The sequence below is a fragment of the Mytilus edulis genome, chromosome 11, assembly GCF_963676685.1.
Source record: "Mytilus edulis chromosome 11, xbMytEdul2.2, whole genome shotgun sequence".
NCBI classification, from domain to species: domain Eukaryota; kingdom Metazoa; phylum Mollusca; class Bivalvia; order Mytilida; family Mytilidae; genus Mytilus; species Mytilus edulis.
Window position 1 is genome coordinate 12,203,105 of NC_092354.1, and position 14,116 is coordinate 12,217,220.

Sequence of the window (14,116 nt, forward strand, 5' to 3'; positions counted from 1 at the left end):
GTAGTTTCTTTTTGACAACATTTTTGTTGAATTGGAGGTACACTTTTTCAACAAATTGTCAGCATTCCTATGCGAACAAACTGTGTGCCTCTCCTTATCGACCTCTTCATATTTTCATATGAATCGGAGTTCCTTCGGACATTTGTCAAAAGCAAGAAGATCAAAGAAGCCAGGTTATTTTATTCACTTTCATATAAATTGATGATTTTCTTTCCATTAACATTCAAAACTTTTCTCATTGGCTTCGCTAATATATCCCCCAGAATTAGAAATTAAAGAAAAAAACATACACGACTTCCTCTGACTCATTGTTATACTAATACCTCGAATTTGACATACACAGTCATCTAAGTACCAGAATCTATAACAAACGAGACGATTTTCATTTTGAAATTATCAAATTCCCTCATCTTTGTAGCAATATACCAACTTCACCTGCATATAGGATATACATTTCCCAATTTATTCGGTATTCAAGAGCCTGCAGCTCCTACTCAGACTCTCTAACACGTCACTAGTGTCTGAGCAAAATGTTGATGAACCAGGGGTATGTCAAAGAACGTCTCGTTTTTTATTAAATTCATCGGAAGGTACTTAGACCTTGTTGGTAAATATTCAGTTTCAACTTCACAAATGATATACGATGGTCTTGAAGTATAAATTCTGCGTATTGACGTTGTTTATTATCTTAATAACGTGTTATAATATTCTAGTATTATAGTATAATTAACTTCCGGTAATGGTGACACCCAGCGCTTTTCGTTGGTAAAGCAAAAAATGACTTGTTTTCTTCCTGTAAGCTAAATATACGCCATAAAAAAATATTTAATCAAGATATTCTCATGCACAATGTCAACAACAGACCTATCTACGTTTTCAAACTACCTTAATATCGGTGAAATATACACAAATTACCCAGCAGCATGCGTTCCTGATAAACTGAAAACGCCAGCGGCTGAAAAGGCAAAATTACTAAAGTTTGAAGAGATAGATGTAGATTATTATGAGCCAGATGCCAGAATGGTTGGCTTCCGGACAAATCAAGATAGAGTCCGTCATTGGATTAAGGCATTAAATGTATATGTTTTTGAGTATCTTGGTGACCACCCTGAAAATAAAGACAAATATCAAATTGACTGGACCCATGATCCTGTACAAGGGACACCTTCAAATCTTAAATCAATTGCCATTGATGTTCCCACCAAAGTAGACAAACATAATCCACTTATGTACAAATTGACACTGTTTCTTAAAACTGGAACATTACAAGTTAAGGGCACTATTATAAAACATTTGTCTCTCAGCATTTCTGAGTTTTAAGAGCTGTAGTTCACCACATAGTATCACAACAGTTACAAGATAATCATGATACTATGCAAAAACTCTCGACAGATATCTGTGCTTCTGACAATAATGATATTGATACAATTACCATAAATCATGACATTGATGATGAAACAGATCCCAAAACACTACTTGGGCACAATACTATAGATGTCAACTCTAACATAATTGATCTAAAACAGATAATACCTGAAGCTGAACTAGAAGCTATAGAAAATACAAATATGGTGGTTCAGTCAGCAATTAATACAAATGATATGAATGTGGCAAAACTTGACTCAAATTCTAAACCATCCTACCCACAGGGAAAAGATGTAAAAGAATCAAATGAATACTCTCGTGAAAGCTTTGAATCCATGTTGAAGACCGCAACTAATGATCTTCAAAATCAAATAACTATTGCAATAGAAAAATTATATGTACAGCTCACTCATTCTTTGAATGAACATTTAAAATCATTTAATGACACAATGAGAACTCAAAATGATACACGTGTACAGATTAAAGACCTTCTTTTGAAATCTGATGCCTCATCAGGTCAACAAAAATTTTCTAAAAGCCTGGATTTAAGTGGTAAATTAATTATAACAGAAAAAGAAAATGCAGAATTGAAATTCACGCTATAGCAACTGAGATATGAAAGTTTGACTGAAATTGAAAGTTTAAAATCTGTTATCAACGTTTTAAAAGGTAGCATGATTGATATAGAAAATTCAAGCTCTGTTGTAGTGGAAAGCTTACGTAACTCCAAAGCGAGTATGGTCAGTAGAATAAAAGCAAGAGATCAACAAAATCAACAACTCGAGGCTGATTTACGTAAACTCAAAACTGATATTGACAAGAAAGATGAACTCATATACTCATTCAAACAACACAACAATCATGAATTTCGCATCAACAAATATGAAAATTGGACACAAGTTCAACCTAAAAAGCCAGACTCCACTGAAACAAAGGCTTCTCTGAACAAACCTCAAGTCCTACTTATAGGCACGGTATGATACTAAACCCCTAACGGGAAGGATTGTGCCTGATGTTCATATGATGAAATCATAATCTTTCAGTCAGTTTAATTGAAATCTGGAGCTGGCATGTCAGTTAACTCCTAGTAGTCTGTTGTTATTTATGTATTATTGTCATTTTGTTTATTTTCGTTGGTTACATCTTCTGACATCAGACTCGGACTTCTCTTGGACTGAATTTTAATGTGCGTATTGTTATGCGTTTACTTTTCTACATTGGCTAGAGGTATAGGAGGAGGTTTGAGATCTCACAAACATGTTTAACCCCGCCGCATTTTTGCCCCTGTCCCAAGTCAGGAGCCTCTGGCCTTTGTTAGTCTTGTATTATTTTAATTTCAGTTTCTTGTGTAAAATTTGGAAATTAGTATGGCGTTCATTATCACTGAACTAGTATATATTTGTTTAGGGGCCAGCTGAAGGACGCCTCCGGGTGCGGGAATTTCTCGCTACATTGAAGACCTGTTGGTGACCTTCTGCTGTTGTTTTTTTTTTCTATGGTCGGGTTGTTGTCTCTTTGGCACATTCCCCATTTCCATTTTCAATTTTACTTCTAACACAAAAGGTATCCAGCCGGAAAAATTCTCCAGCTCTTACACTCTGCAAAAAAAAAAAAGAGGCTATGACATTGGCTGATACTGAAAAAGCAATAAGCCAGATTAAAGATCCATCAAATGTGGTGGTGCTGCATTCACTAACTAATGACTAAAGGAATATGCACCAGTATGTGTAGGCCATATGGAAAACTTAATTTTTCATATTCATGAGTCAATGCCCAGCTCTACAGTTGTAGTTTCATTAGCTACTCCAAGGGCAAATAACAAAAAATATCAGACTAATGTCGAACTTGTCAATACAATGCTAAAATGTGAATATATGGAGGATGATACTGTTACCCTCTGTGATAATGGTAACTTGTCACGTTTAGGAAAACCAGTTCCCAAGTTTTTTAGCCAGGGATCACTATCACTTATTTAAAGATGACATTGTTGTCCTGGCCAGTAATCTTAGATGGACCATTGATTCGTTATTGGACATTAAGCAATCAAGGTGTAGTAGTTTTTATAACCTGATAATGGAAGAGAACAAGGCAATTCCAACCATAGTGACCGTCCACCCTACAGACGACCAAGAAAATACACATATTTACTGAATAACAATTATTGACATATTGTCATTTTGTAAATTCTTGTAGTTATTCACTTGACTTTATTTTATTTGATTTGGGTTTTTTTTGTTTTGTTTTTTCTAAATATTAGTATAAAAAATAATAGTAACATTTATATATGTTCCAATGACTAAAGTACATAATAAAAGTACTAACCTTAGTAAAGGTATTACAAATAGAACATTTATATCTAACATAACAATTTGCACATGGAACATCGGTGGCCTCATCTCCGCAAATCTGAATAAATTAACAGATTCTATTTTTTTTAAATAATATAACAGCTTATGATATAGTACTGTTAACTGAGACACATATTGGCAAAGATGACACAATTTTGACAGACATATATAAACTATTTAATAAACTGTACTTTTCTTAAATAATTTGAAAAACGTGTTCTTCTTGGCGTCGCCGAACCGTGTCATGCAACTGAATCAATTTTCAAATACGACATACCATGCATTAAATGCCATGAGCAATAGGGTACTTCTTGTTTCATATGTTTTACAAACTGTCATTTTCGGTTGATTTCCTTATATTGTTTCTATTTTATTTTGATGATTAAGTGTTTGGTGTTTCTTTACCTTACTGTTGTTGTGGGTTTTTTTTATCTTGTTAGTATTATTTAACCGTTTTACATATTATTTATAAAAGACTTTATTTGGTTCTAAATTTTGGAGAAGTCTTCATTATTAATCATTCATATGATTCCATTCTAAATTTAATTTTTGAGCTGTGCATACATTCGGTGGAATTTTCGTCCCCGAGTAGTAAGTGCTTTGGTACTGGAATGAATTATAAAATACGTTACATATTTTCCTTTTAATAATAAAATTAATATTTAAAACATTGCAGTGACGTCATTCTATTGTTGTACCCATTCTGCATTGCAGTGATTGGACAAACAAGGGTTTGGATAACAAAAATAATTCGTGATACAAATTAATTGCGTAAACGTTAGAGTTAAGAACGGAGATTGAACAGGCTGATAGTATAAAAACCGTACCGTGTCAGGGCTGTATAGCCAGTCAGGATCGTTAAACACTTTCATTGTTGTAAAGTGGATTTATGCACAGGTATAAACTAGTACTTTGCACCAAATTTCACATTTATTGAAATACAAATCGTTTTTCTTGTTTGTTAAATCTTATCTGCTCTTTTTTAAAGCTATATTCATAGCTGCAAACGCTGTGTTATGTAAACCAGTTCTCAAAGATTCTGATAAATAAATGGAAAGATATGCATATATTTTCATGGACAGAAAAACACTGCAAGATTTAGGACACAAGCGTCCAGTTCCGTCTTCATATACTAGTACTGTATATTCCAAAAATATTGCGATGTTTTTATAATTGCGAAAAATGCGACATGGTTATAATCACTATAATTTAAACTCGCATTCAAAAAAAATTATATGAATTAAACTGGATTTTCCTCAATATCTCAAAATTTAAAATCCGCAATACTAGTGCTTCGCAATATGCACGCAATAATTCCTGAATTTACAGTTCCCTGTACGAATCTACAGCAATAATATAAAATCAAACTGCGGCAAGGTCTGCATAAAGAAAAAACTAATGCTCAAAATTCATTCATGAACTTTTAGCATCAACATTCAATAAGCACATTTCCAATACATCTGCTTTCATTGAAAACCAAATTCTCAGCTGAACCCCTGTGGACAAATAAGAATGAGTTTCATACACAAGAAAATCTTGCACTAAACTAACTAACTCGCCGGTGTCAAAAACATTACATATATCCACTTCAGGATTACCAATGTACTTAACAAAATTATATCTAAATGTTAGCTATTAAGGAAACAGTTGGTACGAGCCAATTATTATCACCTGACAATTAAAACATGAAAGCTTCAATACCTTTAAGGATAAAAAAATATATATACCTTGGAAGTTTAGCTTTGCTAATGTTAGCAAATCTGTATTTGCATTTAAAGAGCTCACAATATTTTAGTAAATACAATAACATGTTTAAGAAAAATTTCATCCTGAACCGCTGAATTGTCAAAATGCAGATTTAAATATACTGTCCCGCTGTAGTATTACATGTTTTTGGTTTTCATTCAACACACCGAGTTTCTGTACAAAAACAAATGATCTCTGTAGTTAGATTGTGCAAATCATATGTTATACTACTAGTAAAAAGTAAAATCACAAAAATACTGAACTTAGAGGAAAATCAATTCGGAAAGTCTATAATCACATGGCAAAATCAAATAACAAAACGCATCAAATACGAATGGACAAGAACTGTCATATTCCTGACTTGGTACAGGCATTTTCAAATGTAGAAAATGGTGGATTAAACCTGGTTTTATAGCGCTAACCCTCTCACTTTGATGACAGTCTCATCAAATTCCGTTATATTTACATTGATGCGTTAACTAAACAGACACAATAAATAAAATAGTCAGAATATGGGTACATCGTATAACTTATATGTGAGCTACGTTTTGGTTGTCAGTGAATTGTTTAACAAATTCATTTTAAAATTACCTGGAATCATTTCAAAGTCAAAATTAATCACTGCCTTAAGTTATCTCTAGGTAAAACGTTTTATCTTTTCTTCATTTGTCCACATCTGATGAGCAATTTGGTCAGAACAAAAATGCATAATGGATCCATAGCCCTTAAATGAACGAACTTGCATCAGTATAAGCTAACCTGTCAGTGACGAATGCCAAAAGCTTTTTAAATGACATATGATCCAGCTTAATTCTAGAGTCCCGAGTGAATCGCTCGTGTACCTATAAAGTGAGAGGTTTAATGCTATAAAACCAGGTCAAATCACCCATTGTCTACATTACCCAGTCAGGAATATGACAGTTGTTGTCCATTCGTTTGATGTGTTTTGTCATTTGAATTGTTGCCATGTGATTAGGAACTTTCTGATTGAATTTTCCTCGGAGTTCAGTATTTTTGTGATTTTACTTTTTACAAAGTGATGTGAATGTCTTGTCAAGATTCTATATATTACATGATGCTGATAGATAATGCAATGATTTTACCAATTGCCGCTTTAACTTTCCTTGCAATCGTATTACAAGGATTTACAAGGGCTAAAGCAATAAAATCAAAATTATTCCACATTTCGGGTTTATCCCTTTGTATATCACATACAAACCGAAGCCAATCTAAACCGTTCTGTGGCTTCACACCCTTTTTCATATTTTGTTCTTCGAGAAACCAGCAGACCATTAATCTGACAATACTTCAGATCCGAATCCTTTATTCAGATATACTATAATTTTGAATCCTTCGTAAATATTTTACTGGAGTTGTACCATTTAGTGACAATATAACAACCTAATCCCAACCCTAAGGTTAAGCCGCAAAATCTTGTGAAAGGTTTTTCTTCTTCTAGAATAGTAGATGAATACGTCTGATCTGTTTCATGATTTCCGGATGGCGATGGTCCTAGATATCATAACTATTTTAATTCACTTTTTACAGATAAAAGATATGATTTTTGGAGCATAATTGTTTTAGAATTAAATGTTATAATATACGAGAGTAAGATTTCAGAAGTACAAAATAATTCATGTTGCTTGTATACTTTTTATCTCTTCATTTGTGGTCATTCATTACGTTTAATAGAATTGTATTTGAAATAAAATCAACTCGCACTCAATGTCCTTAACCTTCAAGTGATGTTTTTCCCTTTTTTTTTATTCACTCTAAACGAAATGATACCATTGTCTTCCTTATAAATATACTTTCATGGTTGTCGTTATCCCTTTTGAGACACCGAATGAATGTGAAGGTATTCACTGAAAAAACATAATGTAGTTTGCATTGTGTCCTCGTGTGCCTAAACATCGGTTTCACAAAAAAAAGACTTAAGACTAATATTGGTCTTAAGTCATGAATTTATTCAATCAGTATTCTTACGATCAATCTCAAACGTAAGTTTCTTAGTGAAATCGACTACAGGTCTTTTGAATTTGGAGTCCTTAGTTTATAAAAAGGACAAGGTATATTATCAGTTTGAAAGTTTGCTTGATATTGATAAATTTAAGAAACCGTTATAGTTGAGGTCACAACATCAACATATTTGTCCTGGTGTTATGCTAAGTAGGTAACATTGTCCAATTTAGCCATTATTCTTTATGCTCTGGACTCTTATCAAGTGTTTTTTTGTTCTTTTTCAACTTGATTGTGTACGTTCTTAATATATAGTCATACATCAATATCGGCACACTACTAGTACTTGTGTTGTTGGGTTTTTTTTTTTATTGAATTAAATGTCAACCGAAGTTCAGCTATATACTAGTAATTTAGTTTTCGTATACCAAAGGGAAAATTTAACAGAGTTACGTTGTCACTTTCTACAGTGTTATAGAAAGAAATATATATATAAAAGAGTTTTGCACGTTTTACGAGGGTTATCCGTACAGTTTGGGGACTATCTCAATAAAATATTATTTACCCGTCCGAAATAAATAAAACACGTATATAACTAATTTTATGATTAAGTGTACAAAATTTTATTTCAGTACCTGCTTGAATAATCGCATTTTCATCAATTTTGGAATCTTAAGAAACTTTCACCCGGAGCTCTCAAACAAATATTTCTGACGTTCCGACGTTCGACGACGTTAACACGTTTTAACTTTTCTCAAAGTAGTCCCCTGCCAAAGCAATTCATTTGAATCCAAGTAAATCAATTTCTTAATGAGTTTTTAGAGAAGTGAGGGCCGGTGCATTGTCTTGGTGACTGTTGTTTAGTTTCCGGATCGTAGTTATTAAACCAGCGTATGTCGAATGTAATTATTTTGTCTAGAAATCGTATGCCACCACAGGAAACTTTTTTAATAAATTGTTCCATTCTTTTTGTTAAATGCTCTGCTGTACAAAGTCGCGGTACCCATCTATCACATTTAAATCATTTACTAAAATGTAGTTTGCTGTATACATGTACTTAGAAATGTCACAATTTTGTCTGCAACTTCGCGAACTGTTTGTCGCTGGTCACTGTTGATAACGTCCAGAACTTCATCTTTAATCGCATCTGATACCCGGAAAGATGGCCTTCCTTCCCGCCCATTGTCTCCAGATCGTCTTGTCCGTCCCTAAACCTTTTGTGTCAGTTGAATACCAATGAATGTCTAACTTTGCTATGTTTCTCAGACTGTTTTAAGAATTTATGTGTTTCTTTTGGGGCGTTTCCTAAGTCTAAACAAAACTTTATAACCGCCAGCTTCTCCACCTTTTCCGTACATTTCTTTTTTTTTCAGTGATGCCGATTCTGGATTCAATGATTCAAATTGAGATTTCTCCGCCATTTCGAAATTTTGACCATTCAAATTTATTAGGTTTAACGTCAAGACTATTGTCGACATCACAATATAAGTTTCATGCATATTTTCGTTGGTTTTTAAACTTAAAATAACAAAAATATGAAAACACCAGCCTGCATGTTATGTGATATTTTCGCTATGCTCTGGGTCCCTATTGCCTATATTCATATGAAGTAAGCGTTATTATTTCGCATATAAAATTAGACAAATATTGATCTAACGTGACTAGAATATAGTTCAGAATTAAAGATATGCAAAAAGAATTTACCTGACATGCTATTTCTACGCAGACTACAGCTTGTCCATGAACTTTACGGACAACCCCGTACATTATATACTGCCTTTTTTTTCTTTATACACTGTTTAGCAAATTAATAAACTTACCACAAATTTATCATCGTTTTTATTTCGGTTACGTAATTCTCTCATAACTGTTGATTTAAGATGGTGTTACTACACTTTTTTATACTTTACATTTCATTTTTCATAACTGCTGACGTCCTGATTCATAAACAAATTATTAATCGCTGATGGCATTTCTTTGAAACGAATTAAAATTCATCACACCTATAACGCATATCCCGAAAAATATATAATATAGCAATGCTATCATTCATTAAACAAATGTTAAAAGTGGTTCTGACGTCAGCCATGACAATCTAGTAGCACCATCTGTTTGCCAAAAATTATACTAGATTGAATACAAAAGACTGAACCTCGTTTTAGTAACTCATGGTTGTTTGTATGACAAACATAATTGCCCGCATCATATATAGAGACCATATATATATGAACTTTATTTAAAAATAATACGTTGTATCATAAATCTGTAATTTGGGTATTTCAGGAAGGATTCTTTATTATCTTACCTCCTCTACATTTCCAGGAAAATGATTGGTTAAAAGCGTCCGCGTGAAGACCATGTATATTCCATATTAGGATTTTAGGTAGGCGGGTCTTATTTCAATATACGGTTAGTAATGGAGTTACGAATTAGGCACTATTTGATTATATAAATGTATTGAAAGTTCGATTTAATATTGTTATATCAAGGTTGTTGATAATAAATTGTTATTGTTGACATTAGTTTTTGTGTGCAGACCAATGGAAGTGGGTTCTTAAAATTGAACACTTGAACACTTTAATATAGAAATGAGAAGATATGTGGTATGATTGCAAATGCGACAACTCTAGTCTAGATTCAACAAATAAAGATAGTCGGTAAGAAAAATTCGTTACATAGTGTGCTAGTGACCTAATACGATACATATACAGAGTCAGTAAATTTCATTTGGGGTTCGAGCGTCGCTCTAACCCAATATGGAAAATACTGATCCCGTATATATCATATTATGTCACTTACACCCTGACCTTGTATCTAATAATACATGTGAAAGTGACTAATCAATAAACTTCATATTTTTACCAACATTAATTTCTTTCGAGAATTATCTATTTATGGCAGACTTTTTTTTAATTTGTCAATTTAGGTCAAATTTTGGTAAGTTTCTAAACTCATAGTCAATAAATTCTGAACTAGAGGCTACAAGGAGCCTCTGTCTCTTACCTGATATTTTTTTTACAATTGATAAAATTGAGAAAGGAAATGGTGAATATGTCAAAGCGACAACCACCCGACCATAGAGCAAACAACATGATGCATGAAATAATACAAACGCCATCTCTAACTGCCATGTTGGTTGGCTGTCAATGCCATCAGACACATTTTTAAAACTAGATATCATAATGCTGATAGCGGTTAAGTTGTCAAGTTTGGTTAAATTTGTCTCCAAACATTTATGAAAAATTGTTAAATTTGACTTTAAAGGACAATAACTCCTTATAGGGTCAATTGACCATTTTGGTCTTCCATCACTGTATTGGATACCTAAACCACATAAGAGTGCTTACAAACAACGTATATTGCTGGGTCTTCAAAGTGCTCCACGATACCTCTTTCTAAATTATTTACAACTATTTTATCAGCAATCAAAGCCGGGCTTCAAAGTTATTGTGAAACTGCCTATTCTATAGGTGGCATGAATCAGATGTGGATACTAAAAAATTCCAAAGATCTTTTAGAGTGCGCATACAATCTGAGACTCTCTCGTCTTGGAAAAGTATTCAATCATTTGACTTTTTTCTACACTTTACACAAGTATTCCCTTATTCCAAACTAAAAGACAAATTGAAAGAGTTGGTATTGCATTGTTTCATAAAAAAAGATTGGCGAACGTAGATACAAAAATCATGTCATTGGGAGGGATAAATCCTACTTAGTAAAGAATCACTTGGATTCAAACCAAAAATTCTCTGAAGCTGAAATTATCAAGATGTTTAATTTCTTGATTGACAACATATTGGTTACGTTTGGAGGACATGTTTTTAAACAGACTGTCGGAATTCCCATGGGAACCAAATGTGCACCTCTTTTTTCAGACTTGTTTCTTTGTTATTATGAGGCTGACTTCATGAACTTCTTAGGAAGAAAGAGAAGAAGTTAGCAATATTCTTTAAGTTTACGTTCCGTTATATAGATGACGTTCTCTCACTAAATAATACAAAATTTGGTGACTATGTTGAACTAATCTATCCCATCGAACTAGAGATAAAGGATACTACAGATGCAGGTAAGTCTGTCTCATATCTTGACTTACATCTAGAAATTGACAATGAGGGTCGATTGAAAACAAAACTTTACGATAAAATTCCCAAAAGTTATGCCAAATACGGCTAAGGTAATCTATTCCTGGGATAAGAAAATACTTATTTTTTCGAAAAATTCAAAGTTTTGTAACAGAAAATTAATAAAGCTTTATCTTTGAGGATTATATTAGCAACGATGTTCTAACTGCTGTCCTGAGTATCGGCGTAAAAGAAAATAGCAAATGAAAAAAATGAAATATTGTATCAAATTTAACCAACAACTTTGATTTAACAAGAGTGCACACGCTGAAATGTCTCGCCTTCTATACTAATCATTGATATTATGTTGATAGTCCTAAGTATAAAGTTAAGCTTTATAACAACTGTCACATAAACTTAACATTAACCAAGATAACTAAACAAAGACCAATGAACCTTGAAAACGACTGTATATCAAGAATAAATCACCAAATATGAATAAACATAATAAATTCCAGAGTTTACTTATTGCCTAAAATCATGTTCGGCAATAGGATGAATAGTCATCATCAAATTTCAGGAAATAAGCTTAATGCCTGAAAATTTCAGGCAATAACTTAATGCCTAGGCATTAGCTTTTTGCCTAGGATTTAAGCTTAATCCCTAATTTCACTAATTGCCGCTAACACATATAGTTCGTTGTTATGTTGTACTGTGGCACCACTGTCCAGTGTTAGGGGAAGGGTTAGTATCCCGCTAATAGAATAATAAAAATATGAAAACGTAGAACTGAAACTGATCCCATTTCAATTTTAAATATTAACAGATAGATTAAAACACTTATTTAAAAATAAAGTTATTAATTTTATTAAATACATGTATATACATTACATGATTCAAATCACAAGACAAAGTTATACTTACCACACCATATTTGGCTTCCATGATGGTGTCATTCGTGTTTGTTTAAAAAAGAAGATGTGATATGATTGCCAATGAGACAACTCTTCACAAGAGACGAAACGGACTCAGACATTAACAACTATAGGTCACCGTACGGCCTTCGAATACTAGCAAAGCTGTTAGAGTATAGTCAATTATGAAGGCCCCAATACTTTAAATGTAAAACAGCGCAAACAAGAAAACTAACGGTCTAATTCATGTACAAAAAAATGAACGACCAACAAATGTGTAAGTTAACACAGCAACAAATGACAACCATTGAATTAAACGGGAGCTTTACTTGGGACAGTGGTGTGCATTTGTAACAGTGCAACATTAGAACTAACTATAAATATCATTTGAAACGGCTTAAATCATCATATGGATACAAATAGAAATACAACTGCAGAGTGAACGCGGCCGGGTACTTGTACATCCCAACAACAAAAATCCATTAAGTATAGATCTGAGAGTATTCGCAGCTACTGACATCTATTTCAAAGCTAAAACTTAGAGAAGTGGCTGGACAGTAGGAATGCAAATAAAAACAAAAAAATAGCAGTGTCTAGATTGTAAATAAAGCCAACGGTAGTATACCGCTGTTTGAAATTACAATTATCTCTATCCAAAATGAACTTGACCCAGTAGTTACAGAGGAAAATATTTTGTAAAAATTAACAAAATTAACAAAATTAATGAAAATTGTTAAAATTAACTATAAAAGTGCAATTACTCTCTACAAGGGGTCAATTGACCATTTTTGTCATGTTGACTTATTTGAATGTCTTACTTTGCTGTACATTATTGCTGTTTACAGTGTATCTCTATCTATAATAATATTCAAGATAAGATCCAAAAACGGCAAAATTTCCTTAAAATAACAATTTAGGGACAGCAACCCAACAATGGGTGGTCTGATTCAACTGAAATTTAGGCATACAGATCTTAACCTGATAAACAATTTTACCTGTGTCAGATTTGCTCTAAATGCTTTGGTTTCAGAGATATAAGCCAAAATCTACATTTTAACACTCTGTTTTATTTTTAGCCATTGTAGCCATCTTGGTTGGTTGGCCGGGTCAACGGATACAACTTTAAAACGACATACCCCAATGATGATTGTGGCAAAGTTTGGTAAATTTGGCCCAGCATTTTCAGAGAAGATTTTTGTACAAGTTAGGCAACGAACGACAGACAACAGATGCCAAGTGATTAGAAAAGCTGACTTGGCCATTCTGGAAAATCTCCAGACTTAAAATCTTTTAAAAACATTCTCCCTAGAACAGTTTACATAATTTCAACCAAGCTCTAAATTTCGCGGGTGTGTTCTAGTAGTACTGAAAACCATACCAAAAATCAATAAACCATGAAAATGAGGTTGAGAGACGCATAAAAACTGCAAAACCGACATGTACCCCTAACAATCATTCCATACAAAACATAAAGTTGAACTAATGATTTCTGTATCAGAGAAACGGACCTTCACCTTGATCAATGACCCATAAAATGATGTTGAGGACAGGTTCACCCCATCTGGCAAACATGTAAACGTTGCAAGGAATTCATATACAAATTATAGTTATCCTATTACATAAATGTATTTGTAATATGTTGGAAATTAACTTTACATATTTTTTCAAGTAGTTAGTTGCTCAACCTTGAAAATGAGAACAAGGACAATGGACATGTAACATA